At 40.5% G+C, this 27,962-nt stretch overlaps 16 non-coding genes and 41 pseudogenes across 16 annotated transcripts; all 57 read left to right on the forward strand.

The window, feature by feature from the left end:
* The first annotated feature begins 2,268 nt into the window (after positions 1–2,268).
* LOC132642913 (5S ribosomal RNA) lies at positions 2,269–2,391 on the forward strand. The gene has a single exon (XR_009583395.1). It is a non-coding gene; the product is annotated as a 5S ribosomal RNA (ribosomal RNA).
* Positions 2,392–2,946: 555 nt separating this feature from the next.
* LOC132643376 (5S ribosomal RNA) lies at positions 2,947–3,065 on the forward strand (annotated as a pseudogene).
* A 568-nt stretch (positions 3,066–3,633) lies between these two features.
* Positions 3,634–3,752, forward strand: LOC132643208 (5S ribosomal RNA; annotated as a pseudogene).
* A 226-nt stretch (positions 3,753–3,978) lies between these two features.
* On the forward strand, positions 3,979–4,099 carry LOC132643333 (5S ribosomal RNA; annotated as a pseudogene).
* A 220-nt stretch (positions 4,100–4,319) lies between these two features.
* Positions 4,320–4,438, forward strand: LOC132643403 (5S ribosomal RNA). Its single transcript, XR_009583606.1, has one exon. It is a non-coding gene; the product is annotated as a 5S ribosomal RNA (ribosomal RNA).
* A 552-nt stretch (positions 4,439–4,990) lies between these two features.
* On the forward strand, positions 4,991–5,110 carry LOC132643164 (5S ribosomal RNA; annotated as a pseudogene).
* Positions 5,111–5,979: 869 nt separating this feature from the next.
* LOC132642925 (5S ribosomal RNA) lies at positions 5,980–6,098 on the forward strand (annotated as a pseudogene).
* A 223-nt stretch (positions 6,099–6,321) lies between these two features.
* On the forward strand, positions 6,322–6,440 carry LOC132643044 (5S ribosomal RNA). The gene has a single exon (XR_009583499.1). It is a non-coding gene; the product is annotated as a 5S ribosomal RNA (ribosomal RNA).
* A 224-nt stretch (positions 6,441–6,664) lies between these two features.
* LOC132643414 (5S ribosomal RNA) lies at positions 6,665–6,782 on the forward strand. Its single transcript, XR_009583617.1, has one exon. It is a non-coding gene; the product is annotated as a 5S ribosomal RNA (ribosomal RNA).
* A 222-nt stretch (positions 6,783–7,004) lies between these two features.
* LOC132643156 (5S ribosomal RNA) lies at positions 7,005–7,123 on the forward strand (annotated as a pseudogene).
* A 225-nt stretch (positions 7,124–7,348) lies between these two features.
* Positions 7,349–7,467, forward strand: LOC132643187 (5S ribosomal RNA; annotated as a pseudogene).
* A 2,600-nt stretch (positions 7,468–10,067) lies between these two features.
* LOC132643330 (5S ribosomal RNA) lies at positions 10,068–10,186 on the forward strand (annotated as a pseudogene).
* Positions 10,187–10,422: 236 nt separating this feature from the next.
* On the forward strand, positions 10,423–10,541 carry LOC132643399 (5S ribosomal RNA; annotated as a pseudogene).
* Positions 10,542–10,752: 211 nt separating this feature from the next.
* On the forward strand, positions 10,753–10,871 carry LOC132643324 (5S ribosomal RNA; annotated as a pseudogene).
* A 177-nt stretch (positions 10,872–11,048) lies between these two features.
* On the forward strand, positions 11,049–11,167 carry LOC132643364 (5S ribosomal RNA; annotated as a pseudogene).
* Positions 11,168–11,402: 235 nt separating this feature from the next.
* On the forward strand, positions 11,403–11,521 carry LOC132643400 (5S ribosomal RNA). The gene has a single exon (XR_009583603.1). It is a non-coding gene; the product is annotated as a 5S ribosomal RNA (ribosomal RNA).
* Positions 11,522–11,742: 221 nt separating this feature from the next.
* On the forward strand, positions 11,743–11,861 carry LOC132643264 (5S ribosomal RNA; annotated as a pseudogene).
* Positions 11,862–12,078: 217 nt separating this feature from the next.
* Positions 12,079–12,197, forward strand: LOC132643303 (5S ribosomal RNA; annotated as a pseudogene).
* A 225-nt stretch (positions 12,198–12,422) lies between these two features.
* On the forward strand, positions 12,423–12,541 carry LOC132643182 (5S ribosomal RNA; annotated as a pseudogene).
* A 225-nt stretch (positions 12,542–12,766) lies between these two features.
* Positions 12,767–12,885, forward strand: LOC132642922 (5S ribosomal RNA; annotated as a pseudogene).
* A 222-nt stretch (positions 12,886–13,107) lies between these two features.
* LOC132643410 (5S ribosomal RNA) lies at positions 13,108–13,226 on the forward strand. Its single transcript, XR_009583613.1, has one exon. It is a non-coding gene; the product is annotated as a 5S ribosomal RNA (ribosomal RNA).
* A 217-nt stretch (positions 13,227–13,443) lies between these two features.
* On the forward strand, positions 13,444–13,562 carry LOC132643344 (5S ribosomal RNA; annotated as a pseudogene).
* Positions 13,563–13,775: 213 nt separating this feature from the next.
* LOC132643160 (5S ribosomal RNA) lies at positions 13,776–13,894 on the forward strand (annotated as a pseudogene).
* A 216-nt stretch (positions 13,895–14,110) lies between these two features.
* Positions 14,111–14,229, forward strand: LOC132643411 (5S ribosomal RNA). Its single transcript, XR_009583614.1, has one exon. It is a non-coding gene; the product is annotated as a 5S ribosomal RNA (ribosomal RNA).
* A 537-nt stretch (positions 14,230–14,766) lies between these two features.
* Positions 14,767–14,884, forward strand: LOC132643370 (5S ribosomal RNA; annotated as a pseudogene).
* A 225-nt stretch (positions 14,885–15,109) lies between these two features.
* Positions 15,110–15,228, forward strand: LOC132643257 (5S ribosomal RNA; annotated as a pseudogene).
* A 222-nt stretch (positions 15,229–15,450) lies between these two features.
* Positions 15,451–15,569, forward strand: LOC132642927 (5S ribosomal RNA; annotated as a pseudogene).
* A 208-nt stretch (positions 15,570–15,777) lies between these two features.
* Positions 15,778–15,896, forward strand: LOC132643121 (5S ribosomal RNA; annotated as a pseudogene).
* Positions 15,897–16,119: 223 nt separating this feature from the next.
* Positions 16,120–16,238, forward strand: LOC132642914 (5S ribosomal RNA). The gene has a single exon (XR_009583396.1). It is a non-coding gene; the product is annotated as a 5S ribosomal RNA (ribosomal RNA).
* A 611-nt stretch (positions 16,239–16,849) lies between these two features.
* LOC132642929 (5S ribosomal RNA) lies at positions 16,850–16,968 on the forward strand (annotated as a pseudogene).
* A 223-nt stretch (positions 16,969–17,191) lies between these two features.
* On the forward strand, positions 17,192–17,310 carry LOC132643154 (5S ribosomal RNA; annotated as a pseudogene).
* A 205-nt stretch (positions 17,311–17,515) lies between these two features.
* LOC132643393 (5S ribosomal RNA) lies at positions 17,516–17,634 on the forward strand. Its single transcript, XR_009583602.1, has one exon. It is a non-coding gene; the product is annotated as a 5S ribosomal RNA (ribosomal RNA).
* A 318-nt stretch (positions 17,635–17,952) lies between these two features.
* On the forward strand, positions 17,953–18,071 carry LOC132643181 (5S ribosomal RNA; annotated as a pseudogene).
* A 225-nt stretch (positions 18,072–18,296) lies between these two features.
* LOC132642893 (5S ribosomal RNA) lies at positions 18,297–18,415 on the forward strand. Its single transcript, XR_009583374.1, has one exon. It is a non-coding gene; the product is annotated as a 5S ribosomal RNA (ribosomal RNA).
* A 217-nt stretch (positions 18,416–18,632) lies between these two features.
* On the forward strand, positions 18,633–18,751 carry LOC132643172 (5S ribosomal RNA; annotated as a pseudogene).
* A 334-nt stretch (positions 18,752–19,085) lies between these two features.
* Positions 19,086–19,204, forward strand: LOC132642928 (5S ribosomal RNA; annotated as a pseudogene).
* A 223-nt stretch (positions 19,205–19,427) lies between these two features.
* LOC132643409 (5S ribosomal RNA) lies at positions 19,428–19,546 on the forward strand. The gene has a single exon (XR_009583612.1). It is a non-coding gene; the product is annotated as a 5S ribosomal RNA (ribosomal RNA).
* A 217-nt stretch (positions 19,547–19,763) lies between these two features.
* Positions 19,764–19,882, forward strand: LOC132643228 (5S ribosomal RNA; annotated as a pseudogene).
* Positions 19,883–20,103: 221 nt separating this feature from the next.
* Positions 20,104–20,222, forward strand: LOC132643353 (5S ribosomal RNA; annotated as a pseudogene).
* Positions 20,223–20,449: 227 nt separating this feature from the next.
* On the forward strand, positions 20,450–20,568 carry LOC132642956 (5S ribosomal RNA; annotated as a pseudogene).
* Positions 20,569–20,773: 205 nt separating this feature from the next.
* On the forward strand, positions 20,774–20,892 carry LOC132643168 (5S ribosomal RNA; annotated as a pseudogene).
* Positions 20,893–21,116: 224 nt separating this feature from the next.
* LOC132643203 (5S ribosomal RNA) lies at positions 21,117–21,235 on the forward strand (annotated as a pseudogene).
* A 206-nt stretch (positions 21,236–21,441) lies between these two features.
* Positions 21,442–21,560, forward strand: LOC132643313 (5S ribosomal RNA; annotated as a pseudogene).
* A 225-nt stretch (positions 21,561–21,785) lies between these two features.
* On the forward strand, positions 21,786–21,904 carry LOC132643299 (5S ribosomal RNA; annotated as a pseudogene).
* Positions 21,905–22,470: 566 nt separating this feature from the next.
* On the forward strand, positions 22,471–22,589 carry LOC132643371 (5S ribosomal RNA). The gene has a single exon (XR_009583600.1). It is a non-coding gene; the product is annotated as a 5S ribosomal RNA (ribosomal RNA).
* Positions 22,590–22,815: 226 nt separating this feature from the next.
* On the forward strand, positions 22,816–22,934 carry LOC132643346 (5S ribosomal RNA; annotated as a pseudogene).
* Positions 22,935–23,439: 505 nt separating this feature from the next.
* LOC132643146 (5S ribosomal RNA) lies at positions 23,440–23,558 on the forward strand (annotated as a pseudogene).
* Positions 23,559–23,779: 221 nt separating this feature from the next.
* LOC132643310 (5S ribosomal RNA) lies at positions 23,780–23,898 on the forward strand (annotated as a pseudogene).
* A 223-nt stretch (positions 23,899–24,121) lies between these two features.
* On the forward strand, positions 24,122–24,240 carry LOC132643163 (5S ribosomal RNA; annotated as a pseudogene).
* A 221-nt stretch (positions 24,241–24,461) lies between these two features.
* Positions 24,462–24,580, forward strand: LOC132643382 (5S ribosomal RNA). The gene has a single exon (XR_009583601.1). It is a non-coding gene; the product is annotated as a 5S ribosomal RNA (ribosomal RNA).
* Positions 24,581–25,093: 513 nt separating this feature from the next.
* On the forward strand, positions 25,094–25,208 carry LOC132643316 (5S ribosomal RNA; annotated as a pseudogene).
* Positions 25,209–25,697: 489 nt separating this feature from the next.
* Positions 25,698–25,816, forward strand: LOC132643190 (5S ribosomal RNA; annotated as a pseudogene).
* A 225-nt stretch (positions 25,817–26,041) lies between these two features.
* Positions 26,042–26,160, forward strand: LOC132643401 (5S ribosomal RNA). The gene has a single exon (XR_009583604.1). It is a non-coding gene; the product is annotated as a 5S ribosomal RNA (ribosomal RNA).
* A 225-nt stretch (positions 26,161–26,385) lies between these two features.
* LOC132642910 (5S ribosomal RNA) lies at positions 26,386–26,504 on the forward strand. The gene has a single exon (XR_009583392.1). It is a non-coding gene; the product is annotated as a 5S ribosomal RNA (ribosomal RNA).
* Positions 26,505–26,706: 202 nt separating this feature from the next.
* On the forward strand, positions 26,707–26,825 carry LOC132643322 (5S ribosomal RNA; annotated as a pseudogene).
* Positions 26,826–27,051: 226 nt separating this feature from the next.
* On the forward strand, positions 27,052–27,170 carry LOC132643137 (5S ribosomal RNA). Its single transcript, XR_009583575.1, has one exon. It is a non-coding gene; the product is annotated as a 5S ribosomal RNA (ribosomal RNA).
* A 224-nt stretch (positions 27,171–27,394) lies between these two features.
* On the forward strand, positions 27,395–27,513 carry LOC132643230 (5S ribosomal RNA; annotated as a pseudogene).
* Positions 27,514–27,962: the final 449 nt, after the last annotated feature.

Consider the following 27,962-nt stretch of genomic DNA (forward strand, 5'->3'; position numbering starts at 1 on the left):
ATGGCTAGAAACTAGTCCAGAATGATGTCATCAACTGCACGATAAACCATTTAGGTTTTGATATTCGGCTATCCTGGTCCTCAGTACCCAACACTATATTATTCCACTATATTTCCTTTTAAATTAAAAGATGCAAAAGGTGTTGATACCTCCTATCCACATAGAAATCTTACCCTCACGAAGCTGGCTAACTACGCTCAAGCAGAGCTCAGACCCGGAGGTGATGGTCAATGCGCTTACCGACTCCTTTTCGACCTTCAAATCTCTTATCTAGACAGGATAAGAGCAAGCGAACCCCCTACCTATTGTCGATTCCGCTTTCAGGATACCGCTTGTAAATCCTTTACGATCAGTATTGGAAATGAACGGAGAAGTGGTGGAACGTGCGGAACCACATATTGGATTACTCCAGTGTGGCACGAAGCCGCTGATGCCGAGTCGGCTCCTATGCCGCTAGCTATGCCCTGCTTGGTCTCCCTCCACCGGAACGGTGGAGGTTCCGTAGCACGTCATGAGCACCGGGCTATATATATATATATATATATGGATATATATATGTGTTGTTATTGTTGTTGTGGTTGATGTTGGATTGAATGGGAAGTTGAAGGGTTGTTGAGCTTACAAGGGAAATGTTATCCATAATTCGTTAAGCTCTATATGTATTTAAAGATGGTTAGTAAGCGAGGAAAATAGTCTAATTAGGTCTATGTTATCTTAATTGTAGACTTGCAAGCTCGAGAGGTAGAAGTTGGACAATTGGATATACTTCAAGGTATGTTAAGGCTATCCTTTCTTTCCTTTGGCATGATCCTATGATATGAGCCAACAAGAGAGTAAGCGAGCTTCCATATTACTCTACTCTACGAAACATTAGAAGTACTTCAGTCTTTGATGTTCATGTACCTCGTTTATGAGGGTTCCTTCTGTTCATGGGTCCAGTCTTATGTAGCCAGTTATATGTATACAATTTGCTCATACATTACATTCATTATATATTTATGTACATTGACCCGTGACCAGAAGGTGTTATATACACGAATATTAGATATATGTGAAGTATGAGAAGAGATATAGGCATTATACACGCATTACTACCATGATGATGATATGAGAATCAGGCTGCACGTACCAGATCAATGTATATGATGATGGCCGCAGAGAGGCCGATATGATATGAGAAAAGAGACAGGCGTTATACACGCACATATATATATATATATATATATATATATATATATATATATATATATATATATATATATATATAGAGAGAGAGAGAGAGAGAGAGAGAGAGAGAGAGAGAGAGAGACAGGTATGACTTTCATTGATAGGCATGAGCATGCATATTATTTGCCCACAGTGGCATTGTCAGTTACACAGATTTATGCAGATACATACAGATACTAGTTCATACAAGTGCATGCAGATAGTCATTTCAGCTTATGAGTTCAGATCTTATTCATGATTCTTGTATATATATGTTGTTCTTATGCCTTACATACTTAGTACATTATCCGTACTGACTCCTTGTTACTCGGGGGGCTGCGTTCATGCCCGCAGGTACAGGTAGACAGACTGGTGGTCCAGCTCAGTAGGACCTCTAGATCTAGTAATGGTGAGGGCGCTCCATTTGATCCAGAGCTGCAGTCAGTTTTAGTATGCCACCCTTTTGAGATGTATATGCATATGGGTATGATGGGGCCTTGTCCCGTCCTTTCTACAGCTTTTATTCTAGTAGTGGTCTGTAGACAGTTGTATGTATTGGTCAGATGATGTAGCCTTGTCAGCTTCTATTCTTTTGTGTACAATATATGTAGCAGCCTAGCTAGCTTGCACTGTTCCTTCAGCATGCTTATGTATATACAGATTGTTTAGTGTTCACGATGTCGTCTACTTATGAGATCAGTTTAAGTCATGTATGGGCCCTAGATGTCCAGTTAGATTCAGATATAAGCATAGGGGTGTTTGGTCACTAGAGGTTAGACACTCGTCACGACTCATCGGTTTGGGTCGTGGCACCCTGGGAAGTCTCATGCTGCATCCCTCTTTTTCTCCAGACTACGCTTATTTTCGTTTGTTTAGCACATTTTTAATGGAAAAATAAGCTAGATCGCGGAGAAATACTCAAGATCAAAAAAAGAATCGCATAAAACAGATAACGGAGCGTGAAGTTACGCGTATTTAAAAGTTTTCACTTACGCGCCTTATTTTTCGAGAAGGGGGAGGGGGATGAAAGGGTTTAAGAGAATTTTGAGCGCAACGATTGATTGATGCAATCATACCAGCACTAATGCATCAGATCCCATCAGAACTCCGAAGTTAAGCGAGCTTGGGCGAGAGTAGTAATAGGATGGGTGATCGGCCCCCTGGGAAGTCCTCGTGTTGCATCCTTCTTTTTCTCCGGACTAAGCTCATTTTCGTCTATTTAGCATATTTTTATTCGAAAAATAAACTAGATCTCAGAGAAATACTCAAGATCAAAAAAATAATCGCATAAAATAGATAACGGAGCGTGAAGCTACACGTATTTAAAGGTTTTCACTTACGGACCTAATTTTTCGAGGAGGGGGAGGAAAGGGTTTAAGAGAATTTTGAGCACAAGGACTGATGGATGCAATCATACTAACTCACCGAATCTCATTAGAACTCCGAAGTTAAGCGTGCTTGGGCGAGAGTAGTAATAGGTTTGGTTACCCCCTTCGAAGACCTCGTGTTGCATCCTTTTTTTTTCTCCGAACTTTGCTCATTTTCGTCTGTTTAATATATTTTTTCGAAAAACAAGCTAGATTTTTCAAAAAATACTCAAAATTAAAAAAAGTATCGTATGAAACCGATAACGGAGCGCGAAATTATGCGTATTTAAAGGTTTCCAATTGTGTGCAGTATTTTTCGAGAAGGGGGAAGGGAAGGAAAGGGTTTAAGAGAATTTTGAATGCTAGGGCTGATGGATGCGATCATACTAGACACTAACGCACCGAATCCCATCAGAACTCCGAAGTTAAGCATGCGTGGCGAGACTAGTAATAGAATGGGTTACCCCCTTGGAAGTCCTCGTGTTTCTTCCCTCTTTTTCTCCGGACTATGCTCATTTTCGTCTATTAAATATATTTTTGTTTTGAAAAACAAGCTTGATTTCTGAAAAATACTCAAAATCAAAAAAAGTATGATATGAAACGGATAACCGAGCGCGAAGTTATGCATATTTAATGGTTTCCACTTACGCGCATTATTTTTAGAGAAGGGGAAGAGGGAGGAAAGGGTTTAAGAGAATTGAGAGTGCTACGACTGATGGAAACGATCATACCAGCACTAACGCAACAGATCCCATCAGAACTCCAATATTATGCACGCTTGGGCGAGAGTAGTAATAGGATGGGTGACCCCCGGAAAGTCCTCGTATAGCATCCCTCCATTTGTCTGGACTACGCTCATTTTCGCTTGTTTACTTTATTTTTTTAAAAAAAAATAAGCTAGATCTCGGAGAAATACACATGATCAAAAAAAGAATCGCATAAAACAGATAACGGAGCGTGAAGTTACGAGTATTTAAAGGTTTTCACTTACGCGCCTTATTTTTCGAAAAGGGTGAGGGGGAGGAAAGGGTTTAAGATAATTTTGAGTGCTAGAACTGATGGATGTGATCATGTTAGCACAAACGCACCGGATCTCATCAAAACTGTGAAGTTAAGCGTGCCTGGGCGATACTAGTACTAGGATGGGTGACCACCCGAGAAGTCATTGTGTTGCATCCCTCCTTTTGTCCGGACAATGCTCATTTTCATCGCTTTATATATATAGTTTTTAAAAAAAATAAGCTAAATCTCGAAAAAACACTCAAGATCAAAAAAAGAATTGTATGAAACGGATAACGGAGCGCGAAGTTATGCGTATTTAAAGGTTTGCACAAATGCGCCTTATTTTTAGAGAAGGGGGACGTGGAAGAAAGGGTTTAAAAGAAAATTGAGCGCTAGGACTGATGGATGTGCTCATACCAGCACTAACAAACACCAGATCCCATCAAAACTCCGAAGTTAAGCGTGCTTGGGCGAGAGTCGCACTTGGATGGGTGGCCCCCCATAAAGTCATCGTGTTGCATCCCTCATTTTTTTCGGACTATGTTCATTTTCTTCTATTTAATTTATTTTTGAAAAATAAGCTAGACCTCGGAAAAATACTCAATATCTAAAAAAGAATCGTATAAAACGGATAACAGAGCGCGAAGTTTTGCGTATTTAAATATTTGCACTTACGCGCCTTATTTTTAGAGCAGGGGGAGGGGCCGAAAAGGGTTTAAGTGAAAATTGAGAGCTAGGACGGATGGATGTGATCATACCAGCACTAACACACTAGATCCCATCAGAACTCTGAAGCTAAGCATGCTTGGGCGAGAGTAGTACAAGGATGGGTGATCCACTGAGAAGTCCTCGTGTTACTTTCCTCCATTTGTCCGGACTATGCTCATTTTTGCCTGTTTGATATATTCTTTTTCAAAAAATAAGCTAGATCTCGAAGACTCAAGATAAAAAAAAAAAAAAGAATCGCATAAAACGGAGAACGGAGCGTGAAGTTACGCGAATTTAAAGGTTTGCACTTACGCCTCTTTTTTTTCGAGAACGGGGTGGGGGAGGAAAGGGTTTATGAGAAAATTGAGCGCCAGGACGGATGGATGTGATCATACCAGCACTGACGCATCGGATCCCATCAGAACTCTAATACAATGGGTGACCCCCAGAGAAGTCATCCCGTTGCTTCCCTCCATTTGTCCGGACTACGCTCATTTTCCTCTGTTTAATATATTTTTTCCCGAAAAATAAGCTAGATCTCGGAGAAATATTCAAGATAAAAAAAAAAAAATCGCATAAAACAGATAACAGAGTGTGAAGTTACACATATTTAAAGGTTTGCACTTACGCGCCTTATTTTTCAAGAAGGAGGGGGGGGGGGGGGGGGGGAGGAAGGGTTTAAGAGAATTTTGAACTGAAGGACTGATGGATGCGATCATACCAGAACCAATGCACCGGATCCCATCTTAACTGCGAAGTTAAGCGTGCTTGGGCCAGAATAGTACTAGGATGGGTGACCCACCTGTGAAGTCCTCGTGTTGCATCCCTCCTTTTGTCTGGACTACGCTCATTTTCGTCTATTTAGTATATATATTTTTAAAAATAAGCTAAATCTCGGAAAAATATGAGGCCCCGTTTGTCTAAAGATACTAAAAAAAAATTTAATTTTTTTTTTTGGAATTTTGGAGTTGAAGTTGGCGCTGGAGTTGGAGTCGTGCTTGGCCATAGTTTTTGAAATTATAGTTTTTGGTGAAATGTAGTTGTAAAAAAGTGAATTTTATTTTGAAAAAAAAGTGTTTTGAGTTTTTGGTATTCCAGAATACAACTTCAAGCTGTATTCAAAATTTTCATAGCCAAACGCTAATTCCGAAAAAAAAGTGAAAACAATTTCCGGAAAAAAGGGAATAATTCTTATGGTCAAACGGGGGCTCAATATCAAAAAAAGAATCGTATAAAACGTATAACGGTGCGTGAAGTTATGCGTATTTAAAGGTTTGCACTTACGCGCCTTTTTGTTAGAGAAGGGGGACGGGGAGGAAAGGGTTTAAGAGAAAATTGTGCGCTAGGATGGATGGATGTGATCATACCAACACCAACGCTTTGGATCCCATCACAACTCCGAAGATAAGCACGCTTGGGCGAGATTAGCAATAAGGTGGGTGACCCCCTCGGAAGTCCTCGTGTTTTATCCCTCCTTTTCTCCAGACTATGCTCATTTTTGTCTGTTTAATATATTTTTTATCAAAAAATAAGCTAGATCTCGGGGAAATACTCAAGATCAAAAAAAGAATTGTATGTAACAGATAACGGAGCGTGAAGTTAAGCGTATTTAAAGGTTTGCACTTACGCGCCTTATTTTTTGAGAAGGGGGAGGGGGAGGAAAGGGTTTAAGAGAATTTTGAGCACTACGACTGATGGATGTGGTCATACCAGCACAAACGCACCGGATCCCACCAGAACTCCGAAGTTAAGCGTGCTTGGGAGAGAGTAGTACTAAGATGGGTGACCCCCCTAGATGTCATTGTGTTGCATCCCTCCTTTTGTCCGGACTACGCTCATTTTGTCTATTTAGTATATATATTTTTTTAAAGTAATCTAAATCTCGAAACAAAACTCAAGATTAAGAAACGAATCGTATAAAACGGATAACGGAGCACGAAGTTATGCTTATTTAAAGGTTTACACTTACGCGCCATATTTTTAGAGAAGGAAGAGGGGGAGGAAAGGGTTTAAGAGAAAATTAAGCGCTAGGACAGATGGCTGTGATCATACCCGCACTAACGCACTAGATCCCATCAGAACTCTGAAGCTAAGCATGCTTGGGCGAGAGTAGTACTAGGATGGGTGACCCCCTGAGAAGTCCTCGTGTTGCTTCCCTCCATTTTTCTGGACTGCGCTCATTTTCGTCTGTTTAATTTATTTATTTTCGAAAAATTAAGATCGATCTTGGAGAAATACTCAAGATAAAAAAAGAATCGCATAAAAAAGATAACAAACCATGAAGTTACGCGTATTTAAAGGTTTGCACTTACGCGCCTTATTTTTTGAGAAAGGGGAGGGGGAGGAATGGGTTTAAGACAATTTTAAGCGCAAGGACTGAAAGATGCGATTATACCAGCACTAACGCACCGGATCCCATCAGAACTCAGAAGTTAAGCGTGCTTGGGCGATTGTAGTACTAGGATGGGTGACCCCTGGGAAGTGCTTGTGATGCATCCCTCTTTGTCTTCGGACTATGCTCATTTCCATCTATTTAATATATTTTTTTCGAAAAATAAGCTAGATATCCAAAAAATACTAAAAAACAAAAACAAAATCGAATAAAACTGATAACGGAGCGCAAAGTTACACGTATTTAAAGGTTTCCACTTACGCACATTATTTTTAGAGAAGGGGAAGAGGGAGGAAGGGTATAAGACAATTTAGAGCGCTGAAACTGGTGGATGCGGTCATACCCGCACTAACACACCAAATCCCACCAGAACTCTGAAATTAAGCACGCTTGGGCGAGAGTAGTAATAGGATGGGTGACCCCGTGGGAAGTCCTTGTGTTGCATCCCTCCTTTTGTCCGGACTACCCTCATTTTCATCAGTTTAATATATTTTTTTCAAAAAATAAACTAGTTCTCGGAGAAATACTCAAAGATAAAGAAAAACAATAGCATAAAATTGATTACGGAGTGTGAAGTTACGCATATTTAAAGGTTTGCACGTACGCGCCTTATTTTTCAAGAAAAGGGAGGGGGAGGAATGGATTTAGGAGAATTTTGAGCGGATGGACTGATGGATGCGATCATACCAGCACTAACACACCGGATACCATCAGAATTCTGACGATAAGCGTTCTTGGGCAAGAGTAGTACTAGGATGGGTGACCCCCCGGGAAGTCATCGTTTTGCATCCCACCTTTTGTCCGGAATACGCTCATTTTTGTCTGTTTAGTATATATATAGTTTTTCTAAAAAAGCTAAATCTCGGAAAAAAAAAACTCAAGATAAAAAAACGAATCGTATAAAATGGATAATGGTACGTGAAGTTACGCGTATTTAAAGGTTTGCACTTATGCGCCTTATTTTTCGAGAAGGGGAAGGGGAGGAAAGGGTTTAAGAGAATTTTAAACGCTAAGACTGATGGATGCGATTGTTACACTTCGGAAATTCCGTATGTGTTACCTTGCGGATAGGATAGGGTGAGCAGAAGGTGATTATGAAATCCCTACGAGGTTAAGCAAAGGATTAGATAGCTTGAGGTGCATACAATAATATTTTAAAGTTCTACGAATATGTGAAGTTTAGTTTGTTGAAGAGAGCGAAGCGTAAGTCGTGTTCGGAAAGATTGTGCTATGATTGAGCTAATGTTTATGTAATGATGTCTTGAAGGGCTGCTATAGATCCTAATGTATGGTTAATGAAGTATTAAACAAGTGTTAAGAAGGTTGTATAAGAATTGGAGATCAAACCAAACGACGAGAACAACTTCGGAAAAGCTGTGAGTTCCACGGCCATGTTTCACGGGCTGTGAAACCTTCCACGGACCGTATAATGGTCCATGGAATGCCCAGCAGAGTTGATGTCTGGTCAGTGGTGAACCACTACCACTTCCAAGGGTTAGAGGACCGCAAAAGATTCCATTGGAGGAGAACTAGGGTTTGGTTCAAGAGAAGTATTCCCACCCGAAGCTTGTTCCTACAACATCTAAGGTAAGTTTTATGGTATTTACATGTTGTTTAAGGTAGTTGGAAGTTGAGACATTTGGATGGTAAAAAGGATGTAGGAAATGGGTCTTGAATGTGAGAATAGTGATGTTTGTGAGTAGTAGCTTGAATTGAGTCGTAATTCTTGATGTGTTGTGAAATGAATATGTTATAAATGATGATAAGAACATGAGATAGACATTGTATGTGAATGAACGTAGTAGCGTGTTATGACCATGGATATGAGTGATTGAAAGTGAATTGAGAAATATGGATAATGTGGATGAATAAAGACTATTGTTATGATATTGTGAATGTGTTATTGTCGTTTGGGAGTTGATATACGATATGGAGGAATGTCGTATAAATAAAGGAGATGCTGTTCAATTTTCTCTAGCTTTAGTCATGTATGCTAGCAATCGATTTCTGATGATAGTATGACTTTAATGAAGGTAGAAACGTGAGTGTTGACGGAGAACGTGCAAGTGTAGAATAGTTGAACGGAAAGGTATGTAAGGCTAACCTTCTTTCATAAGGCATGGTTCTTTGGCCAATCATCTAAATCTTCTATAAGTCTATGACATATTCCAAATGATTCTATCTTCAAAAGCTACTAAGCTTATGACTCGATATGTACTACGACTGTACTAAGTTCCTCATATGACGAGTAATCCTATAAGGATAGATGTAAGGAACGACGATGATAGTGATAACGATGATAATGGCGATGACGATAACTATGACGAAAATGATAGTGATGATAATAGTAAAGATGCTTATGAGCTGTTATGTATATGTATCTATGTATGATTATTATGGAACCCCGAGCTTATAAGGCCGGGTAGAATATGTATATATTGACGTAACACGCTCACACCTCTGCAGATGGTACGGATAACCCTGAAGCCTTAGTAGGGCTAGGTAGATGTAACCCTGAAGCCTTGGTAGGGCCAGGTATGTGTAACCTTGAGCCTTGGTTGGCCAAGTATGTATGAAACACCGAACCTTCGTGGTCGGGCATGCTATGTAAATGTTATGTATATGATATGGATATGTATATGATATAGATATGAGTATGAATACGAATAATACTATGTATATGAATACGATTATGGACGCAATGTAAATGAATATGGATATGAGTACGGATACGGATATGGATGTATGTACACGAATACGCGCTAGAAATGGAAAGTCTCTATGACAAGCAAGTAAGTGCTTATGACGACGATGCTACTATCTCCCATCGTATGCTATTTCTTATGTTGCTTATTATGCTTCTATATTAATATTGATTATGCTTTACATACTCAGTACATTCTTCGTACTGACGTCCTTTTGTTTGTGGACGCTGTGTCATGCCCGCAGGTGGCCAGGGAGACAGACTTGAGCCATAGCTACATTCTCATGGACTACATAGCGGAGCTCCATTTCTTTCGGAGCTAAAGCTTTTGGTACTCATTCTTTTGTGTATATATTTATGGGCATAGCGGGGTCCTGTCCCGCCTATATGTTATGACATACTCTCCTTAGAGGCTCGTAGACATGTGTATATGGTTAGATATGCTTGGCCTTGTCGGCCTATATTTTGGATTTCATTTTGTTAGCCTCGTCGGCTTATGTACATTGATATGGGCATAGATGTCAATGATGATATGAAAGGTATTGTTGTCCAATGGGACTTGTATGACGGATGAATAGAAATGTATGTTTTAATATGTGGCTCACCTAGATGCAAGTGTAAAGGTACGATAAGGGGCGCCCGGGTGGGCTATCACCGGGTGCCCGTCGCGGCCCTCCGGTTGGGTCGTAACAGCGATCATACCAGCACTAACTCACCGGATCCCATCAGTGCTCTCATGTTAAGCGTGCTTGGGCGAGAGTAGTACTAAGATGGGTGACCCCCCGGGAAGTCATCATGTTGCATCCCTCTTCTTGTTCGAACTACGCTTATTATCGTCTGTTTAGTATATATATTTTTTAAATAGGCTAAATCTCGGACAAATACTCAAGATAAAAAAAAATAATCGTATAAAACGGATAACGAAGCGCGAAGTTTGCATATTTAAAGGTTTGCACTTACGCACCTTATTTTTACCACGGGGGGGGGGGGGGGGGGGGGAGGGGAGGAAAGGGTTTAAGAGAAAATTGAGCGCTAGGTCGTATGGATGTGATCATACCAGCACGAACTCACCGGATCCCATCAGAACTCTGAAATTAAGCACACTTGGGTTAGAATAGTAAATGGATGGGTGACCCACCAAGAAGTCCTCGTGCTGCATGTCTGGACTAAGCCTGTTTTTGTCTATTTATTTATTTTTTCGAAAAATAAGCTAGATCTTGGAGAAATACTCAATATTATAAAAAGAATCGCATAAAACAGATAACGGAGCGTGAAGTTACGTGTATTTAAAGGTTTGTACTTACGTGCCTTATTTTTCGAGCACAGGGAGGGGGCTGAAAAAGTTTAAGAGACTTGTGAACGCTACGACTGATGGATGCGATCATAGCACCCCTAACGCACCAGATCCCATCAAAACTCCGAAGTTAAGCGTGCCTGGGCGAGAGTAGTATTAAGATGGGTAACCCCTCGAGAAGTCATCATGTTGCATCCCTAAGTTTGTCCGGACTACGCGAATTCTCATCTATTTAGTAGAATCATATAAAACGGATAACGGAGTGCGAAGTTATGCATATTTAAAGGTTTGCACTTGCGCACCTTATTTTTACCGGGGGGAGAGGGTGTTGGGTGGATTAAAGGGTTTATGAGAAAATTGAGCGCTAGGACGGATAAATGTGATCATACCAGCACTAACGCACTGGATCCTATCAGAACTCCAAAATTAAATACGCTTGGGCGAGAGTAGTAATAGGATACGTGACCCCTTGGGAATTCCTCATGTTGCATCCCTGGACTATGCTCATTTTTTTCTGTTTATTTTTTATTTTTTTTTGAAAAATGAGCTCCATCTCGCGAAAAGACTCAAGATCATAAAAAGAATCGCGTAAAACAGATAACAGAGCATGAAGTTATGCATATTTAAAAGTTCACACTTGCTCGCCTTAATTTTCAAGATGGAAGGGGGGGAGAGGGGGGGGGGGGGGGAAGGAAAGGGTTTAAGAGGATTTTGGGTGCTACGACTTATGGATGCGATCATACTCGTACTGACGCACCAGATCCCATAGGAACTCCGAAGTTAAGCGTGCTTGGGCGAGAGTAGTACTAAGTTGGGTGACCCCCCGGGAAGTCATCGTGTTGCATCCCTCCTTTTTTTCGGACTACGCTCATTTTCGTTTTTTAGTTTACATTTAAAAAAAATAAGCTAAATCTCGAAAAAATACTCAAGATCAGAAAAAGAATCGTATAAAATGGATACCGGAGTGCGAAGTTATGCATATTTAAATGTTTGCACTTACGGGGCTTATTTTTAGAGAAGGGGACGAGGAAGGAAGGGGTTTAAGACAGTTTAGAGCACTGAAACTGATGGGTGCGATCATACCAGCACTAACGCACCGTATCCCATCAGAACTCCTAAATTAAGCACGCTTGGGCGAGAGTAGTAATAGGTTGGGTGACCCCATGGGAAGTACTCTTGTTGCATCCCTCCTTTTGTCCGGACTTCGCTCATTTTCGTCTGTGTAATATATTTTTTTGAAAAAATAAACTAGATCTCGAAGAAATACTCAAGCTCAAAAAGACAAAAGCACAAAACAGATAACGGAGCGTAAAGTTACGCGTACTTAAAGGTTTGCACGTACGCGCCTTATTTTTCAAGAAGGGGAAGGAAAGGGTTTAAGAGAATTTCGAGCGCGTGCACTGATGGATGCGATCGTACCGGTAATAACGCACCGGATCCCATTAGAAATCTAATGTTAAGCATGATTGGGCGAGAGTAGCACTAGGATGGGCGACCCCCTGGGAAGTCATCGTGTTGCATCCCTCCTTTTATACAGACTACGCTAAGTTTCGTCTGTTTAATATATTTGTTTTTCTAAAAATAAGTTAGATCGCGGAGGAATACTCAAGATAAAAAATAGAATCGTATAAAATAGATAATGGTGCGTGATGTCACGTGTATTTAAAGGTTTGCACTTACACGCCCTATTTTTCGAGAAGGGGGATGGGGAGGAAAGGGTTTAAGGGAATTTTGAGCGCTAAGACTGATGGATGCGATCATACCAGCACTAACTCACCGAAACTCATCAGAGCTCTGAAGTTAAGCGTGCATTGGCGAGAGTATTACTAGGATGGGTGACCCCCTGGGAAGTCCTCATGTTGCATCCCTCTTTTTATCCTGACTACTTTCATTTTCGTCTGTTTAGTAATTTCTTTTACCAAAAAATAATATAGATTTCCGAAAGATACTCAAAATCAAAAAACGAATCTCATAAAATGGATAACGGATCGCGAAGTTACGCATATTTAAAGGTTTCCACTTACGCACATTATTTTTAGAAAAGCCGAAGAGGAAGGAAAGGGTTTAAGAGAATATAGAGCACTACGACTGATGGATGCGATCATACCAGCACTAACGCACCGGATCCCATCAGAACTCCGAAATTAAGCACGCTTGGCCGAGAGTAGTAATAGGATGGGTGACCCCTTAGGAAGTCCTCATGTTGCATCCCTCCTTTTGTCCGGACTACGCTCATTTTTCTCTGTTTAATATTTTGTTTTTGAAAAATTAACTAGATCTCGTAGAAATACTGATGATAAAAAAAAGAATCGCATAAAACAGATAACGAAGCGTGAAGTTACACGTATTTAAAGGTTTGCACTCACGCGCCTTATTTTTCGAGTAAGGGAGGGGGATGAAAGGGTTTAAGAGAGTTTTGAGCACTACGACTAATTGTTGCGATCATACCAACACTAACGCACCGGATCCCATCAGAACTCCGAAGTTAAGCGTGCTTGGGCGAGAGTAGTACTAAGATGGGTGACCCCTGGGGAAGTCATCGTGATGCATCCCTCCTTTTGTCCGGACTACGCTCATTCTCATTTGTTTAGTATACATTTTTTTTTAAATAAGCTAAATCTCGTATAAATACTCAAGATGAAAAAAAGAATAGTATAAAACGGATAATGGAGCACGAAGTTATGCGTATTTAAAGGTTTGCACTTACGCGCCTTATTTTTACCGTGGGGGGAGGGGAGGGTTTATGAGAAAATTGAGCGCTAGGACGGATGGATGTGATCATACCAGCAATAGCGCACTTGCTACCATCAGAACTTCGAAATTAAGCACGCTTGGGCGAGAGTAGTAATAGGATGGGTGACCCCCGGGGAAGTCCTCGTGTTGCATCCCTGCTTTTGTCCATACTAGGCTCATTTTTGTCTGTTTAATATATTTTGTTTTTGGAAAAATGAGCTGGATCTCGGAGAAATACTCAAGATCATAAAAGCAATCTCATAAAACAGATAACGGAGCGTGAATTTATGCGCTTATTTTTCGAGAAAGAGGGGGGGGGGGGGGGGGGGAAGGAAAAGGTTTAAGGGAATTTTGGGTGCTACAACTTATGGATGCGATCATACCAGCACTAACGCATCGGATCCCGTCCGAACGCCGAAGTTAAGTGTGCTTGGGCTAGAGTAGTACTAAGATGGATAACCCCCCGGGAAGTCATCGTGTTTCATCCCTCCTTTTGTCCAGAGTACGCTCATTTTCGTCTATTTAGTTGATATTATTTTTTTAAAAAAAGAAGCTAAATCTCGGAAAAATACTCAAGATCAGAAAAAGAATTGCATAAAATGGATAACGGAGCATGAAGTTATGCGTACTTAAAGGTGCCTTATATTTAGAGAAAGGGAAGAGGGAGGAAAGCGTTTAAGACAATTTAGAGCGCTGAAACTGATGGATGCGATCATACTAGAACTAATGCACCGTATCCCATCAGAACTTCGAAATTAAGCATGCTTGGGCGAGAGTAGTAATAGGATGGGTGACCCCCTGGGAAGTTCTCGTGTTGCATCCCTCCTTTTGTCCGGACTTCACTCATTTTCACTTGTTTAATATTTTTTTTCAAAAAATAAACTAGTTCTAGGAGAAATACTCAAGATCAGAAAAACAATAGCACAAAACATATAAGGAGCGTAAAGTTACGCGTATTTAAAGGTTTGTACGTACGCGCCTTATTTTTCAAGAAGGGGGAGGAAACTGTTTAAGAGAAAATTGAGCGCCAGGCGGATGGATGTGATCATACCAACAATAACGCACTGGATCCCTTCAGAACACTGAAGCTAAGCATGCTTGGGAAAAAGTAGTATTAGGATGGGTAACCCCCTGAGAAGTCCTCGTGTGACTACTCTCACTTTTGTCTGTTTAATTTTTTTTTTTTCGAAAAATAAGCTGGATCTTGGAGAAATACTCAACATCATAAAAAGAATCGTATAAAACAGATAACGAAATACGAAGTTACGCGTATTTAAAAGTTTGCACTTACTCGCCTTATTTTTTGAGGAGAAGGAGGGGGAGGAAAGGGTTTAAGAGAATTTTGGGCGCTACGACTTATGGATACGATCATAACATCCCTAACGCAGCGGATCCCATTAGAACTCGAAGTTAAGCGTGCTTGGGTGAGAGTAGTACTAAGATGGGTGACCCTTCGGGAAGTCATCGTGTTGCATCCCTCATTTTGTCAGGACTACACTCATTTTCGTCTGTTTAGTTTATACTTTTTTGAAAAAAAAAGCTAAATCTAGAAAAAATACTCAAGTTCAAAAAAAGAATTGTATAAAATGGATAACGGAGTGCGAAGTTATGCATATTTATATGTTTGCACTTGTGTGCCTTATTTTTAGAGAAGGTGGAGGGGGAGGAAAGGGTTGAAGAGAAAATTGAGCGCTAGGACGGAAGTATGTGATCATACCAGTCCTAACGCGCAGGATCACATCAGAACTCTGAAGCTAAGCATGCTTGGGCAAGAGTTGTACTAGGATGGGTGACCCCCTGAGAAGTCCTCGTGTTGCTTCACTCTTTTTGTCTTGACTACACTCATTTTCGTCTTTTTAGAATATATGTTTTAAAATAATAAGCCAAATATCGAAAAAATACTCAAGTTCAAAAAAAGAATTGTGTGAAACAGATAACGGAGCGCGAAGTTATGCGTATTTAAAGGTTTGCACTTAAGCGCCTTATTTTAAAAAGGAGGACAGGGAAGAAAGGGTTTAAGAGAAAATTGAGCACTAGGACTGATGGCTGCGATCATACCAACACTAACGCAGCGGATCCCATCAGAACTCTGAAGTTAAGCGTGCTTGGGCGAGAGTAGCACTAGGATGGGTGACCCCCCAGGAATTCATCGTGTTGCATCCCTCCGTTTGTCTGGACTACGCTCATTTTTGTCAGTTTAATATATATTTTTTTAAAATTAGCTAAATCTCAGAAAAGTACTCAAGATCAAAAAAAGAATCGTATAAAACGGATAACAGAGCGCCAAGTTTTGCGTATTTACGCGCCTTATTTTTAGAAAAGGGGGAGGGTGAGGAAAGGGTTTAAGAGAAAAGTTAGAGCTAGGATGGATGGATGTGATCATACCAGCACTAACGCGCTGGATCCCATCAGAACTCTGAAGTTAAGCATGCTTGGGCGAGAGTCTTACTAGGATAGGTGACCCCCTGAGAAGTTCTCGTGTAGCTTCCTTCCATTTTCCCGGACTACGCTCACTTTTGTTTGTTTAATATTTTTTTTTCCAAAAAATAAGCTAGATCTCGGAGAAATACTCAAGATCAAAAAAGAATCGCATAAAATAGATAACGGAGCGTGAAGTTACGCATATTTAAAGGATTTCACTTTCGCGACTTATTTTTAGAGAAGGGGGTGGGGGAGGAAAGGGGTTAAGAGAATTTTGGGTGCTACGACTTATGGATGCGATCATACCAGCACAAACACACCAGATCCCATCCGTACACCGAAGTTAAGCGTGCTTGGGCGAGAGTAGTAATAAGATGGGTGTCCCCCCGAGAAGTCGTCGTGTTGCATCCCTCCTTCTGTCCGGACAATGCTCATTTTCGTTTATTTAGTATATTTTTTTTAAACAAAAGTTAAATCTAGGAAAAATACTCAAGATCAAAAAAAGAATTGTATGTAAAGGATAATGGAGCGCACAGTTATGCGTATTTAAAGGTTTGCACTTACGCGCCTTATTTTTAGAGAACGGGGAGGGGGAGGAAAGGGTTTATGAGAAATTGAGCGCTAGGACGGATGGATGCGATCATACCAGCCCTGACGCATCGCATCCCATCAGAACTCTAAAGTTAAACATGCTCGGGCTAGAGTAGTACTAGGATAAGTGACCCCTTGAGAAATACTCAAGATCAAAAAAAGAATCGCATAAAAGAGAAAACGGAGCGTGAAGTTATGTGTATTTAAAGGATTCCACTTTCGCGACTTATTATTCGTCTATTTAATATATATTTTTTTGAAAAATAAGCTAGACCTCGGAAAAATACTAAGTATCAAAAAAAGAATCGTATAAAACGGATAACGGAGCGCGAAAGTTATGCCTATTTGAAGGTTTGCACTGACGCGCCTTATTTTTAGAGCAGGGGAGGGGCAGGAAAGGGTTTAAGAAAAAATTGAGAGCTAGGACGGATGGATGTGATCATACCAGCACTAACGCACTGGATCCCATCATAACTCTGAAGCTAAGCATGCCTGGGCGAGAGTAGTACTAGGAGGGGTGACCCCCTGAGAAATCCTCGTGCTACGTTCCTCCATATGTCTGGACTACGCTCATTTTCCCCTGTTTAATATATTTTGTTTTAAAAAAAATACGGCAGATCTCGAAGAAATACTCAAGATAAAAAAAAAGGCATAAAACATAGAACGGAGCGCGAAGTTATGCGAATTTGTAGGTTTGCACTTACGCGCCTTATTTTTAGAGAAGGGAAAAAGGGAGAAAGGGGTTTAAGACAATTTAGAGCGCTGAAACTGATGGATGCGATAATACCAGCACTAACGCACTGGATGCCATCAGAACTTCGAAATTAAGCACGCTTGGGCGAGAGTAGTAATAGGATGGGTGACCCTCTGGGAAGTCCTCGTGTTGCATCCCTCCTTTTGTCCGGTATTCGCTCATTTTCGTTTGTTTAATATATTTTTTTCGAAAAATAAACTAGTTCTCGGAGAAATACTCAAGATCAAAAAACAATAGCACAAAACAGATAACGGAGTGTGGAGTTACGCGTATTTAATACACGCCTTATTTTTCGAGAAGGGGGAGGAAAGGATTTAAGAGAATTTTGAGGTCAAGGACTGATGGATGCGATCATACCAGTACTAACACATCGGATCCCATCAGAACTCCGAAGTTAAGCGTGCTTGGGCGAGAGTAGTTCTAGGATGGGTGACCCCTTGGGAAGGCATCATGTTGCATCCCTCCTTTTGTCCGGACTACGCTCATTTTCGTCTGTTTAATATTTTTTTTTCTAAAAATAAGCTAGATCTCGGAGAAATACTCAAGATCAAAAATAGAATCCTATAAAACAGATAACGGTGCATGAAGTTATGCGAATATGCCAATTTAATATATTTTTTTCCGAAAATAAGCTAGATCGAGATCAAAAAAAGAATCGCATAAAATGGAGAACGGAGCGCGAAGTTATGTGAATTTAACGGTTTGCACTTACGCGCCATATTTTTAGAGAAGGGGAAGAGTTAGGAAGGGTTTTAAGCAATTTAGAGCACTGAAACTGATGGATGCGATCATACCAACACTAACGCACCGGATCCCATCAGAACTCCGAAATTAAGCACGCTTGGGCAAGTGTAGTAATAGGATGGGTGACCCCCTGAGAAGTCCTCGTGTTACTTTCCTCCATTTGTCCGGACTACGCTCATTTTTGCCAATTTAATATATATTCGTTTTTCAAAAATAAGCTAGATCTCGAAGAAATAATCAATATCAAAAAAAGAATTGCATAAAACGGAGAACGGAGCGTGAAGTTACGCGAATTTAACGGTTTGCACTGACGCGCCATATTTTTAGAGACGGGGAAGAGTGAGGAAGGGGTTTAAAAAATTTAGAGCACCGAAACAGATGGATGCGATCATACCAGCACTAACGCACCGGATCCCATCAGAACTCCGAAATTAAGCACGATTGGGCGAGTGTAGTAATAGGATGGGTGACCCTCTGGGAAGTCCTTGTGTTGCATCCCTCATTTTATCCGGACTTCGCTCATTTTCTTCTGTTTAATATATTTTTTTCAAAAAATAAACTAGTTCTCGGAGAAATACTCAAGATCAAAAAAATAATACCACAAAACAGATAACAGAGCGAGAAGTTACGCGTATTTAAAGGTTTGCACGTTCGCGCCTTATTTTTCGAGAAGGGGGAGGAAAGGGTTTAAGAGAATTTTTAGTGTAAGGACTGATGGAGGCGCTCATATCAGCACTAACGCACCAGATCCCATCAGAACTCCGAAGTTAAGTGTGCTTGGGCTAGAGTAGTACAAGGATTGGTGACCCCCCGCGAAGTCATCGTGTTGCATCCCTCCTTTTGTCCGGACTACGCTCATTTTCGTCTATTTAATAATTTTTTTTTTCTAAAAATAAGCTAGATCTCGGAGAAATACTCAAGATCAAAAATAGAATCACATAAAATAGATAACGGTGCATGAAGTTATGCGAATATTCCAATTTAATATATATTTTTCCGAAAATAAGCTAGATCTCGAAGAAATACTCAAGATCAAAAAAAGAATCGCATAAAATGGAGAATGGAGCGCGAAGTTATGTGAATTTAACGGTTTGCACTTACGCGCCATATTTTTAGAGAAGGGGAAGAGTGAGGAAGGGGTTTAAGCAATTTAGAGCACTGAAACTGATGGATGCGATCATACCAGCACTAACGCACCGGATCCCATCAGAACTCCGAAATTAAGCACGCTTGGGCAAGTGTAGTAATAGGATGGGTGACCCCCTGAGAAGTCCTCGTGTTACTTTCCTCCATTTGGCCGGACTACGCTCATTTTTGCCAATTTAATATATTCGTTTTTCAAAAATAAGCTAGATCTCGAAGAAATAATCAATATCAAAAAAAGAATTGCATAAAACGGAGAACGGAGCGTGAAGTTACGTGAATTTAACGGTTTGCACTGACGCGCCATATTTTTAGAGACGGGGAAGAGTGAGGAAGGGGTTTACGAAATTTAGAGCGCTGAAACATATGGATGCGATCATACCAGCACTAACGTACCGGATCCCATCAGAACTCCGAAATTAAGAACGATTGGGCGAGTGTAGTAATAGGATGGGTGACCCTCTGGGAAGTCCTTGTGTTGCATCCCTCCTTTTATCTGGACTTCGCTCATTTTCTTCTGTTTAATATATTTTTTTCAAAAAATAAACTAGTTCTCGGAGAAATACTCAAGATCAAAAAAATAATACCACAAAACAGATAACAGAGCGTGAAGTTACGCGTATTTAAAGGTTTGCACGTTCGCGCCTTATTTTTCGAGAAGGGGGAGGAAAGGCTTTAAGAGAATTTTGAGTGTAAGGACTGATGGAGGCGCTCATATCAGCACTAACGCACCAGATCCCATCAGAACTCCGAAGTTAAGTGTGCTTGGGCGAGAGTAGTACAAGGATTGGTGACCCCCCGCGAAGTCATCATTTTGCATCCCTCCTTTTGTCCGGACTACGCTCAGTTTCGTCTGTTTAATATTGTTTTTGGAAAATAAGCTAGATCTCGGAGAAATACTCAAGACCAAAAATAGAATCGCATAAAACCGGTAACGGTGCGTGAAGTTATGCGTATTTAAAGGTTTGCACTTACGCGCCTTATTTTTGGAGAAGGGGGAATGGTAGGAAAGGGTTTAAGAGAATTTTGAGCGCTAAGACTAATGGATGCAATCATACCAGCACTACCTTACCGAATCTCATCAAAGCTCTAAAGTTAAGCATGCATTGGTGAGAGTAGTACTAGGATGGGTAACCCCCTGGGAAGTCCTCGTGTTGCATCACTCTTTTTCACTGACTACTCTCATTTTCGTCTGTTTAATATATTTTTTTTTGAAAAATATGCTAGATTTCCGAAAGATACTCAAAATCAAAAAAAAAAATAGTGGCATAAAACGGATAACGGATCACGAAGTTACACATATTTAAAGGTTTCCACTTACGTGCATTATTTTCAGATAAGGGGAAGAGGAAGGAAAGGGTTTAAGAGAATTTAGTGCGCTACGACTGATGGATGCGATCATACCAGCACTAACGCACCGGATCCCATCAGAACTCCGAAATTAAGCACGCTTGGTCGAGAGTAGTAATTGGATGCGTGACCCCCTTGGAAGTCCTCGTGTTGCATCCCTCCTTTGGTCCGTACTACGCTCATTGTTAACTATTTAATATATTTCTTTTCGAAAAATAAACTAGATCTCAGAGAAATACTCATGATCAAAAAAAGAATCAGATAAAACAGATAACGAAGCATGAAGTTACGCATATTTAAAGGTTTGCACTTACGCGCCTCAAGGATGAAACGGTTTAAGAGATTTTTGAGCACTACGACTGATGGATACGATCATGCCAGCACTAACACACCGAATCCCATCAGAACTCTGAAGTTAAGCATGCTTGGGCTAGAGTAATAATAGGATGGGTGACCCCTTGAGAAGTCCTCGTATTGCATCCCTCCATTTGTCCAGACTATGCTCATTTTCGTCTGTTTAATATATATTTTTCCAAAAAATAAGATAGATCTTGAAGAAATAATCAAGATCAAAAAAAGAATTGCATAAAACATATAACAGAGCGTGAAGTTACTCGTATTTAAAGGTTTCCACTTACGCGCCTTATTTTTCGAGAAGGGGGAGGAGGAGGAAAGGGTTCAAGATAATTTTGAGTGCAACAACTGAGTGAAGCGATCATACGAGCACAAACGCATCGGATCTCATCAGAACTCTGAAGTTAAGCGTGCTTGTACAAGAGTAGTACTAAGATGGGTGACCTCCTGGGAAGTCATCCTGTTGCATCGCACCTTTAGTCCAGACCACGCCCATTTTCATCTGTTTAGTAAATATTTTTTTAAAAATAAGCCAAATCTCAGCAAAAAACGAATAGTATAAAACGGATAACGGAAAATGAAATTATGCATATCTAAAGGTTTGCACTTACGCGCCTTATTTTTCGAGAACGGGGAGGGGGAGGAGGGTTTATGAGAAAATTGAGCGCTAGGACGGATGGATGTGATCATACCAGCACTGACGCACCAGATCCCATCGGAACTCTGAAGTTAAGCATGCTTGGGCTAGAGTAGTACTAGGATTGGCTAACCCCTGAGAAGTCCTCTTGTTTCTTACCTCCATTTGTCCGGACTAGGCTCAGTTTAGTCTATTAAAAAAAAATTTAAAAAATAAGCTAGATATCGGAGAAATACTCAAGATCAAAAAAAGAATCGCATAAAACAGATAACGGAGCGTGATGTTACGCGTATTTAACGGTTTGCACTTACGCGGCTGATTTTTCGAGAAGGGGGGGGGGGGGGGGAGGAAAGGGTTTAAGAGAAAATTGAGCGCTAGGACGAATGGATGCAATCATACCAGCACTGACGCACCGGATCCCATCAGAACTCTGAAGTTAAGCATTCTTGTGCTAGAGTAGTCCTAGGATAGGTGACCCCCTCAGATGTCCTCGTGTTGCTTCCCGGCAATTGTCCGGACTACTCTCATTTTTGTCTGTTTCATATATCTTTTTTTGAAAAATAAGCTAGATTTCCGAAAAATACTCAAAATCAAAAAAAGAATCGCATAAAACGGATAACGGAGCATGAAATTATGCGTATTTCAAGGTTTCCACTTACGCGCATTATTTTTAGAGAAGGGGAAGAGGGAGGAAAGGGTTTAAGCTAATTTAGAGCGTTACGACTGATGGATGCGATCATACCAGCACTAAGGACCAAATCCCATAAGTACTACGAAATTTAGCACGCTTAGGGGAGAGTAGTAATAGGATGGGTGACCCCATCGGAAGTCCTCGTGTTGCATCCTTACTTTTGTCCTGACTGCGATCATTTTTGTCGGTTTAATATTTTTTTTTTCGAAAAATAAGTGAGATCTCGGAGAAATAGTCAAGATCAATAAAAGAATCACATAAAACAGATAACAATGCGTGAAGTTACGCGTATTTAAAGGTTTTCACTTACGCGCCTAATTTTTCGACAAGGGGGAGGGGGAGGAATAGGTTTAAGAGAATTTTAAGTGGAAGGACTGATGGATGTGACCATACCAGCACTAATGCACCGAATCCCATTAGAACTCTGAAGTTAAGCGTGCTTGGGCGGGAGTAGTAATAGGATGGGTGACCCCCTTGGAAGTCCTCATGTTGCATCCCTCTTTTTCTTCAAACTATGCTCATTTTCGTCTATTTAATATATTCTTTTTTCCTAAAAATAAGCTAGATCTCGGAGAAATACTCAAGATCAAAAAAATAATCGCACAAAACAGATAATGTAGCGTGAAGTTACGCGTATTTAAAGGTTTGCACTTATGCGCCTTGTTTTTCGAGAAGGGGGAAGGGAAGGAAATGGTTTACGAGAATTTTGAGCGCTAGGACTGATGGATGCGATCATACCAGCACTAACGCACCGAATCCCATCAGAACTCCGAAGTTAAGTGTGCTTGGCCAGGAGTAGTAATAGGATGGGTGACCCCCCTTGGAAGTCCTCATTTGAGTCCCTCTTTTTGTCTGGGCTATGCTCATTTTCATCTATTCAATATATTTTTTTTTTGAAAAATACTCAAAATAAAAAAAAGAATCCCATAAAACGGATGACGGAGCGCGAAGTTAAGAGTATTTAATGGTTTCGACTTACACGCATTATTTTTAGAGAAGGGGAAGAGGGAGGAAAGGGTTTAAGAGCACTACGACTTGTGGATGCGATCCAACCAGCACCAACGCACCAGATCCCAAAGAAACACCGAAATTAAGCACGCTTGGGCGAGAGTAGTATTAGGTTGAGTGACCCCCTAGGAAGTCCTCGTGTTGCATCCCTTCTTTTGTCCGGACTACGCTCATTAGCTAGATCACAGAGAAATACTTATGATCAAAAAAAGAATCGCATAAAAAAGATAACGGATTGTGAAGTTACGCGTATTTAAAGGTTTTGACTTACACGCCTTAGTTTTTGAGAAGGGGGAGGGGGAGGAAAAGGTTTATGAGAATTTTGAGAGCAAGGACAGATGTATGCAATCATACCAGCACTAATGCTCCGGATCCCATCAGAACTCCAAAGTTAAGTGTGCTTGGGCGAGAGTCATTCTAGGATGGATGCCCCCTTGGGAAGTCATCGTGTTGCATCCCTCCTTTTTTCCGGACAATTCTCATTTTCGTCTGTTTAGTAATTTTTTTTAAAAAAAAGGTAAATCTCGAAAAAATACCCAAGATCAAAAAAAGAGTTGTATGAAACAGATAACGGAGCATGAAGCTATGCGAATTTAAAGATTTGCACTTGCGCGCTTTATTTTTAGAGAAGGGGAATGGGGAAGAAAGGGTGTAAGAGAAAATTGAGCGCTACGACTGATGGATGCGATCATACCAGCACTAACACTCTGTATCCCATCAGAACTACGAAGATAAGCACGCTTAGGCAGGAGTAGCAATAGGATGGGTGACCCCCAACGAAGTCCTCGTGTTGCATCCCTCCTTTTGTCCGGACTACGGTCATTTTTTTCTGTCTCACATATTTTTTTCGAAAAATAAGCTAGATCTCAAAGAAATAATCAAGATCAAAAAAAGAATGGCATAAAACAGATAACGGAGCGTGAATTTACGCGTATTTAAAGGTTAGTACTTACACGCCTTATTTTTTTAGAATGGGGAAGGGGAGGAAAGGGTTTAAGAGAATTTTGAGTGCTAGGACTTATGGATGCGATCATACCAGCACAAACACACCGGATGCCATCAGAACTCCGAAGTTAAGCATGCTTGGGCAAGAGTAGTACTAAGATGGCTGACTCCCCGGGAAGTCATCGTGTTGCATGCCTCCTTTTGTACGGACTACTCATTTTCGTCTGTTTGGTATATATTTTTTTTAAAATAAGCTATATCTCGGGAAAAAACTCAAGATCAAAAAACGAATCGTATAAAACGGATAACGGGGCGCGAAGTTGTGCATATTTAAAGGTTTGCACTTACGCGCCTTATTTTTCGTGGATGGGCAGGGACAGGAAAGGGTTTATGAGAAAATTGAGCGCTAGGACGGATGGATGCGATCATACCAGCACTGACACAACAGATCCCGTCCGAACTCTGAAGTTAAGCATGCTCGGGCTAGAGTAGTACTAGGATGGGTGGCCCCCTGAGAAGTCCTCGTGTTGCTTTCCTCCATTTTTTTTTCGAAAAAAATGCTAGATTTCCAAAAAATAGTCAAAATCAAAAAAAGAATCGCATAAAACCGATAACGGAGCGCGAAGTTACGCGTCTTTAAAGGTTTCCACTTACACGTATTATTTTTAGAGAAGGAGAAGATGGAGGAAAGGATTTAAGAGAAAATTGAGCCCTAGGACTGATGGATGCGATCATACCAGCACTAACGCTCTCAGAACTCCGAAGATAAGCAAGCTTGGGCGGGAGTAGTAATTGGATGGGTGACCCCTAGGAATTCCTCGTGTTGCAGCCCTCCTTTTGTCCGGACTACGGTCATTTTTTTCTTTCTAATATATATTTTTTCAAAAAATAAGCTAGAAGTCGAAGAAATAATTAAAAAAAAATTGTATAAAATAGATAACAGAGCGTGAAGTTATGCGTATTTAAAGGTTTGCACTTACGCGCCTTATTTTTCGAGAAGGGGGAGGGGGAGGAAAGGGCTTAAGAGAATTTTGAGTGCTAAGACTCATGGATGAGATCATACCAGCACAAACGCACCGGATCCGACACTCCGAAGTTAAGCGTGCTTGGGCGAGAGTAGTGCTAAGATGGGTGACCCCCCGAAAAGTCATCGTGTTGCATCCCTCCTTTTGTCCGGACTATGCTCATTTTCTTCTATTTAGTATATATTTAAAAAAAAAAAACTAGGAGCCTGTTTGGATTGACTTAGAAGTTGCTTATAAGCTGTTTTCAGCTTTTTTGAGTGTTTGGCTGGCCAGTTTAAAGTCATTTTGTGCTTAAAATAAGCTCGAAAAAATAATTGGGCCCATTTGACTTAGCTTATCTAAAGCAGCTTATAAGCTGAAAACAGCATATAAGCCAAAAAAAAAAAAAAAGTTAGACTATCCCAACATTTTTTTTAGCTTATAAGTTGTTTGCAACTTATAGGCATAAGCCCATCCAAACAGGCTCTAAATCTCGGGAAAAAACTAAAGATCAAAAAACGGATTGTATAAAACGGATAACGGAGCGCGAAGTTATGCGTATTTGATGGTTTGCACTTACGAGCCTTATTTTTAGAGAACGAGGAGGGGGAGGAAAGGGTTTAAGAGAAAATTGAGCGCTAGGACAGATGGAAGGGATCATACCGACACTAACGCACTGGATCCCATCAGAACATTGAAGCTAAACATAACTGGGCGAGAGTAGTACTAGGATGGGTGACCCCCTGAGAAGTCCTCGTGTTGCTTCCCTCCATTTTTCTGGACTACACTAATATTCCTATGTTTAATATATTGTTTTTTTGAAAACTTAAGATAGATCTCGGAGAAATAATCAAGATCAAAAAAAGAATCGCATAAAACAGATAACGGAGCAGGAAGTTACGCCTATTTAAAAGTTTGCACTTACGGGGCTTATTTTCGAGAAGAGGGAGGGGGAGGAAAGGGTTTAAGAGAATTTTGAGTGCAAGGACTAATGGATGCGATCTTACCTGCACTAACGCACCGGATCCCATCAAAACTCCGAAGTTAACCATGCTTGGGCGAGGGTAGTACTAGGATGGGTGACCCCCTGGGAAGTCCTCGTGTTGCATCCCTTTTTGTATCCAGAGTATGCTCATTTTCATCTGTGTTAATATATTTTTTTCTTAAAAATATGATATATTTCCAAAAAATACTCAAAATCAACAAAAGAATTGCACAAAATGGATGGCCTAGCGCAAAGTTACGCGTATTTAAATGTTTCCACTTATGCGCATTATTTTTAGAGAAGGGGAAGATGGAGGAAAGGGTTTAAGACAATTTAGAGCGTTGAAACTGATGGATGCGATCATACAAGCACTAACGCATCGGATCCCATCAGAACTCGGAATATAAGCGTGCTTCGGCGAGGGTAGTACTAGGATGGGTGACCCCCTGGGAAGTCCTCACGTTGCATCCCTCTTTGTCTTCAGACTACGATCGTTTTCATCTGTTTAATTTTTTTTTTCAAAAACTAAGCTAGATTTCCAAAAAATACTCAAAAAAAAAAAAGAATCACATAAAATGGATAACCGAGCACAAAGTACGTGTATTTAACGGTTTCAACTTACGCGCATTAGTTTTAGAGAAGGGGAAGAGGAAGGAAAGGGTTTAAAACTGATTGATGCGATCATACCAACACTAGCGCACCAGATACCATCAGAACTCCGAAATGAAGCATGCTTGTGCGAGAGTAATAATAGGATGGGTGACCCCCTGGGAAGTCCTCGTGTTGCATCTCACCCTTTTTTCGGACTACGCTCATTTTCGTCTATTTAATATATTTTTTTTTTCGAAAAATAAACTAGTTCTCGGAGAAATACTCAAGATCAAATAAACAATAGCATAAAACAGATAACGAAGCGTGAAGTTACGCGTATTTAAAGGTTTGCACGTGCGCGCCTTATTTTTCGCGAAGGAGGAGGGGGAGGAAAGTGTATAAGAGAATTTTGAGCACAAGGACTGATGGATGCGATCATACCAGCACTAACGTACCGGATCCCATCAGAACTCCGAAGTTAAGCGTGCTTGGGCGAGAGTAGAACTAGGATGGGTGACCCCCCAGGAAGTCATCGTGTTGCATCCCTCTTTTTGTCCGGACTGTCCTCATTTTTGTCTTTTTATTTATTTATTTATTTGAAAAATAAGCTAGATCTTGCAGAAATACTCGAGATAAAATTAGAATCGCATAAAGCAGGTAACAGTGCGTGAAGTTACGCGTATTTAAAGGTTTGCGCTTACGTGCCTTATTTATCGAGAAGGGGAAAGGGGCAAAAAAGGTTTAAGAGAATTTTGAGCGCTAAAACTGATGGATGCGATCATACCAGCACTAACTCACCGGATCCCATCAGAGGTCTGAAGTTAAGCGTGGATTGGCGAGAGTAGTACTAGGATGGGTGAGCCCCTGGGATGTCCTCGTGTTGCATCCCTCTTTTTCTCCTGACTACTGTCATTTTCGTTTGTTTAATATATTTTTTGTTTGAAAAATAATGTAGCACCCCCTTTTTTGGAGGATGCCACTTGCGAAACAAAATCAAATTTCATACTTCAACGATTAGAAGATTTTTTTTTAATAAGATATTCACAATAATTTAGTAGCAAAAATAGGCCCATGTGAACAAGTTTCAAAGGTGCATACTTATAACGCAATTACAAAATTATACTCTCAATGATCATGTTATCATATAGATGTGTCTCAAGATATTCTTCTCAGCCCACAAAGCAAGTACGCTACCGAAGTAGCAACAAAGCCAATATGACAACAGTTTAAAGTAGATATTATTTCACCAAGATTCAAGCTTCTCACATTATCTCAACCAAAATAAACTGAAAGAAAAGTTCATGTTTAGGTGCAAACCTTGGAGCTTTAGAGTTTCTA

This window comes from Lycium barbarum, chromosome 5 (genome assembly GCF_019175385.1).
Source record: "Lycium barbarum isolate Lr01 chromosome 5, ASM1917538v2, whole genome shotgun sequence".
Taxonomy (NCBI): Eukaryota; Viridiplantae; Streptophyta; class Magnoliopsida; order Solanales; family Solanaceae; genus Lycium; species Lycium barbarum.